Source organism: Triticum urartu, chromosome 2A (genome assembly GCF_056163025.1).
Source record: "Triticum urartu cultivar PI428250 chromosome 2A, HENAU_Tu73, whole genome shotgun sequence".
NCBI classification, from domain to species: Eukaryota; Viridiplantae; Streptophyta; class Magnoliopsida; order Poales; family Poaceae; genus Triticum; species Triticum urartu.
This window is the reverse complement of record NC_141874.1, coordinates 764,119,426-764,125,194: the sequence shown is the minus strand read 5'-3', so window position 1 is coordinate 764,125,194 and position 5,769 is coordinate 764,119,426. Positions and strand designations below refer to the sequence as shown.

General features: G+C 53.3%; 1 pseudogene across 1 annotated transcript; it reads left to right on the top strand.

The window, feature by feature from the left end:
- The first annotated feature begins 1,828 nt into the window (after positions 1 to 1,828).
- Positions 1,829 to 5,103, top strand: LOC147988040 (amidase 1-like; annotated as a pseudogene). Its single transcript, XR_015615470.1, has 7 exons — positions 1,829 to 1,971; positions 2,037 to 2,380; positions 2,469 to 2,687; positions 2,869 to 3,025; positions 3,205 to 3,371; positions 3,511 to 3,645; positions 4,919 to 5,103. The product of XR_015615470.1 is annotated as an amidase 1-like (transcript).
- Positions 5,104 to 5,769: the final 666 nt, after the last annotated feature.

Below are 5,769 nucleotides of genomic sequence, written 5' to 3'. Positions count from 1 at the left end.
TGCATTGATATATATATAGACCATTGAGTGTATTTTTTTGGGTAACATCCAGCTAGTTGGTAATTCAATAGCATACACAATTTTAATTTTGCGTGGGCTAGTGATTATTCACAATAATAACACACACAATTAAACAAGGAAAATAGTAAAACATATTATTAGTAATGCACTTAAGCTTGCTGTCTACCCACATATAGTTTCGTATCACTAGTTATAATTCTCAAGTTAAACCTTCATAGTTAACTAGGTGCGAAGCAAGCGAAAAATTATTCTATCAAGAGAATTAATTTTTCATTGGAGCCTTTTCAAACAGAAATTCAACAAAGGGATTTTGGTTAGAAGAAAAATATAATATTCAAGTGTCTCATTAACACCCACTAGTCCCTCTGAACCATGACTCTCAAGTATTTCCCTTAGTGATTGTTCTGTCATAACTTGAATCTTTGGTGACGGGGTTATGTCAAAAGGTGATAGATGCAATGGGTTTTTGCTTGTGGCTTAAATTTGTACACTATGGACCAACAAAATTGTCTCTTTCGAGGGCAGTGATCAGTGTTCAGTGTTCAGTTTTTACCACGTACATATCGCTCAAGAGAAAGCCGGACAATCATAGCACAAACTGAAGAGCACTGATAGATTCACATTTACCCATGTAAAGCCATATATAGTGACAAGACATGAAACCAGGGAGAAGCTGAAGCGCCATGATTTCTTTTATTGTGGACAAGCTTTAACATAACCTGGATCACCTCAAATATCCATTCTCAAGAACAACTTTATCAGTAGGTACCATCAAGGCAATCAAATTCATGACCTTGGCCTAATCTTCAGCCTCCGTCCGATTCCGTGGTTCTATAGTTTTTCCGGGCGTTGACGGCATCGACCATTGGCAACGTCATCTCTGGCCGTTTTTCGGTCGCCCATGTCTTGAGGGCAGTTCCATCATCGACATTACACCCACTCTTGTGGCACTTGTGCCAAGTAGGAGGAGGCACTCCCGCACGGTTACCCATGCTCTTCATGATCACTTGGGCTGGCCATCACTATCATTCATGTTGACATTTGGCGCCAACTACCACAAGTGGTGCTCACCTTGCAGCCAGACACGATTCAATGGCGACGGAGTGACAAAGGCGTCTACTTGGCTATCCCGTGCTACAATGCGCTTTTCTTGGGTTTTACCTCGACTGAGCATTGGCGTCTAGTTTGGAAGACTTGTGCCCCCTTTCGGTCAAATTATTCATCTGGTTGGACTCCCAGAACAGATGTTGGTCCGCCGCAGACTGCCCCATGAGCCAGCTTTCTTCCTCTGCTCCTGGAAGCCTAAGACGCTGATCCACATCGTGGTAGGTTGCGTCTTCGCTTGTGTTACTGGGCATTAAATTCTCCCTTAGTGTTGTCCTATGGTTCTCCCGCGCGGATGGATCCTTGAGCTTCTTTGACTTGATGTCCACGATATTAGACACTACTCCGACACCTCTACGGCGTGGCACGGCAACCATTGCCACCTAACTGCCTAGTCACTTGGGCGGCACCATAATGCTGTAATCTACACAAGATCACACCCTCTTGCTCGACACTTGTAGATGCGAAGGAGGAGGCTCACTCCTCTGCTACTGCTGGAGCTAAAGGACTGGATTTGTTGATCCCAATAACTTGAATTACCGTTGTTGGGGCTGGGCATCTTCTTTGTCAGACTGACGTGGCCAGGACGCTACCCTGTAATTTCTTTCCTCTATCAATGCAATCATATCAATGCAATTATACGCTCTCAAGTGTATTAAAAAAGTTTCAAATGAGATGTTTACGTGGCCTAACTGAATTATCCATGTCGGAGGGCAGAGCCATTGAGGAGGCCAACGGCGACGACCACGACGCCTTCATCGAGAAATTCGTCCTGCTGCCGCCTCCTTCCTCCGACCACCAGTAGCAGCCCCCCTCGCAAGGCCTCACCTTCGCCATCAAGGACGTGCACGACCTCGCTCCCTCCCTCCCTCCACTCCTTCCGACTGACTGACGGATCCATCGATTGGCAGCAAATTCGACATCGCCGGCCGCGTCATCGGATTCGGCACCCCAGACTGGCGGCGGACGCACGCACCGGCCGCCACCACGGCGGCCGCCGTGCTGGCCATGCTGGTCGCTGGCGCCACGGGCGTGGGCAAGACGGTGATGGACGAGATGGCCTACAACATCATCAGCGAGAACGCGCACTACGGCACCCCCGCCAACCCCTGCGCCCCGGCCGCGTCCCGGGCCTGCAAAAAAAGCCAATATACTCATAGCCTATTAATTTTTCCAAGCCCCGGGCCTAGGCCCAGCTCCAGCTCCGCCGCTGGACTGGTCTCCACCGAGAACGTCGTCACCATGACGCAGATGTCAGTCTAGCCCTGCTTCTGTCAGTGTTCAGCAGACACATTATCCATCTGTTCATTCAGTTGTATAAGTGTCTGAACATCCGAGTGTAATTATGCTTACAGGATGGTTTGGTAGAGATCTGCCTACGCTATCTCGTGTCACCGACGTGATGCTGCCGCCGGTGCCGGCTGCCACCGATGCCGATGCCGAGATACGACGACTACCGAGCCGTGTCATCATTCCTGCAGACTGTTTCAAGATCTTGGGCTCCTTTGACGATGACCACACCTACGAGATCCTCAACGCTTCAGCGGCCAAGGTATTCAGAAGTAAGTAGCTACCATGAACACTAACTCATCATTGCAGAGTGGAGCAGAGCAGGATAGTGCAGAGTATAGGTTTTCTGAAGCTTCATCCTTGCCATGCCATCCCTTGATGCATAGTAGAGCAGAGCAGGGCATGGCAGCTTACATATAGAAGTGTCTGAAACTTGTGAGGTGTGTTTGGCAGGTGATGCAGTGGTGGACAATGGAAACCTTGGTGATTTTGTCTCCAGCAATGTTCCGAGCATCGGCAAGTTCATGACCGACTTGTCCGCGGTCGAAGCATCATCGTCGTGTGTGCCGCCTCTGTCTGCCATCTCACGTGTCATGCGAGTCCTTCAAAGGTGTGCAATCACAACATACCTACCTATTTAATCACATGTGATATCATAAAATTGTGCCCTTACCATGATTCCACCATCAGTCAGATGAACTCAGTTGCCTTTGTAATGTAAATGCCAGCAGTTCAGTCCAAATTGTACTTATGCACACGGATGAGAATAAATGTACCGTGTGTTTTCAGCTCTGAATTCAAAGCAAACCACGCGGAGTGGGTGAACACGGTGAAGCCCAACCTCGGCCCTGGCATCCGAGAGCAGGTGCAGGAGGCCATCGCATCGGAGGATGAATCTGCCATGGATGATCTTCATGCCGTCAGGACTCAAATCTGCGTTAGCCACTCTTCTAAAGGTAAACTCATACACCGTTCATAATATCCCATTGCTGCACACAATTTCTGAACATGCAGTAGTAGGAGTTGATATATTTGCATTCTGAACATGAAATCCTATATATTTTTGCTCCGTTTTAATGAATTTGCATTCTGTAGGACGATGGAGTCCTGGTGATCCCTACGGTCCCCGGCGCGCCACCGAAGCTATGCATGGACGCGGCACTGCTGGAGGATTTTCGGGCGAGGGCCTTCTCGCTGCTGTCCACCGCCGGCCTGTCGGGGTTCTGCCAGGTCAGAGCATCTCCACTCGTTGGCACCCCCAGGAGGCTTTTTTTTCGCCGCCTGGGGGGCTGCCGGCGAAAATTTTCGCCTGGGTGTGCAAATTTTTCCACTCGTTGCGCCCCCCGGAAACAGTGTTCAGGCTCAAGTAGGAAGCGGCATTTCGTCGAGCAGGTCACAGACGACGTCGTGGCGGCCCTCGCGGCCGAGCACACGGGCGGTGGTGGAGAAGGTTGAGGAGAAAGGGTGAAGCGCTCACGCCGCACGCTGCCCCGTCCGGCGAGGTCGTGCTCCATGCACGCGCCAGGTCGTGGCCGCGCTTCCCGCGCTTTGCCCGGCCGTGTCCGTGGCCGCCTGGGCTCCGCCTTGGAGCAGGGATGGCGAACGCCGGCACCACCGCCCCGCCACAACCGATGATGGCCGCGCTTCGGCCGCCTCTTTGGTCGTCTCGTCGCCGCCCCGACCGCCACCCTGGAGCATGGGCCTCGACGAGCCTTGGGCTCGCCTGTGCTCCGCCCCAGGGACCCCGTCAACGTCGCCTCTTCTTCGGACGAGGACGGCTCCTCCGCGGCTGTGAGCCGCCGCTCGACGAGGTGGGCTGCGTGCGCACCGACGAGTGCGAGCCGCACGGCTCGCTGCTCCCCCCGCAGCTCACCTGGACACCTCGAGGACCCGGGGCTGTGCGGAGCGCGGCGTGCGAAGCGTGGCGGAGCTCGCGGGCGCCGTGGGCGCGGGTGGGCTCGCGGCGGGGCAGGTCGTGGACCTCGCCAGGGAGGGCGCCGACGTCGGCCTCGCCACGCTGGAGTACATCCACGTGCACAAGACGGCGCGGCTCCCGGAGGCCGTGGCGGTGCGCGGCGCCATCGTCGCCGGGGGAGACAACGAGGAGGTTGAGGGCGTCCGCCGCCTCCCCGCACCGTCCGCCGTGGCCTTGCCCCTGGCCTGCACCCCGCACCTCGCGTCCCGCACCCCGCCGTGGCTGCCCGCCATGCTGCGCCCGTGGGTGGAGAGAGGGAGAAGAGAAGAGAGAAGCATGTGGGTGGGCCCGGAGGAAAAGTGAGGAGAGTGGAGGTGGGAGGCTGACGGCAGGCCCAAGGCATGCAAAGCAGTCTCCCTCCTCCCCCAGCTGCCCCCCGGATCCTGAGTTTGGGGTGGTAGCGCCAGCCGTAGTTTTGGCCAAATCCGACAATATTTGTGCTCATGGGGGCGCGAGTAGAAACATTTTTTGACCGCCGCCATTGGAAAAGTGCTCTTGAGGGCCTTTCTGGGGACAGGTGGAGATGCTCTCAACATCCCTCTGGGCACCCGTGACGGCGTCCCGGTGTCAGTCTCGCTGCTCGCGGGGCACGGCGGTGACCGTTTTGTCATCTCTGTAGCCCAGGAGCTCCATGAGGCACTCCAAGCCGAGGCCGCAGCAGCCTGGGGCTCATCAGCTTAGCCCAATTCTGTCACATCTTGTTGAATTCTCCAGTACAGGAAATTGTATGACTCTATCTGAACATATGCAGTATATACCATGAAGAGCAGAGCTGACGGAGTGTCCAGTAAGTAGATTTTGACCATTGTGCAAACAAATTTAGACCGGACGTGGAGTTTCTTAGCCCGAGCGCATATGAGCACGGGTGAACAGTAAAATCGAAAAGTAATTGAAAAATTCAAAAAATTCTGAATTTTTTTATATACTGTGAAGTGTGCGTCGTGGGTAGATTTTGACAATTATATATGCAAACAAATTTAGACCGTTGATCAGAAGGCTGCGTCGTACGTTCTCATCATCGTCGAACAAGAAGTAGAGGAAGTCAGGAACGACGTCCGGAGGGTGATCCGCGAGGTGGGCGTCGACGGCTTGCCGGTTCGAGACGACCCGTCGTTGCCTCCACATACTCCTCTTCGATCGTCGCTTCCATGGTTGTCTTGTTTGATCCGTCGTCGACCTCTCCGATGGGTGGATGGAGATTGTTTTTTTTCCTTCGGTCGATCGATGTACGTACAATGGAGTAGACGTCGGAGCTGTTAATTGGGTTGGGTTGGCTTTGCCTGGTCGACACTTATACTGTAAAAGGCATGCATGGATCCGAGTGACCGAGTCGGAGTGCAAGTCGGACAGGACGCTGGTTTTTTTTTTGTTTGGTTAAT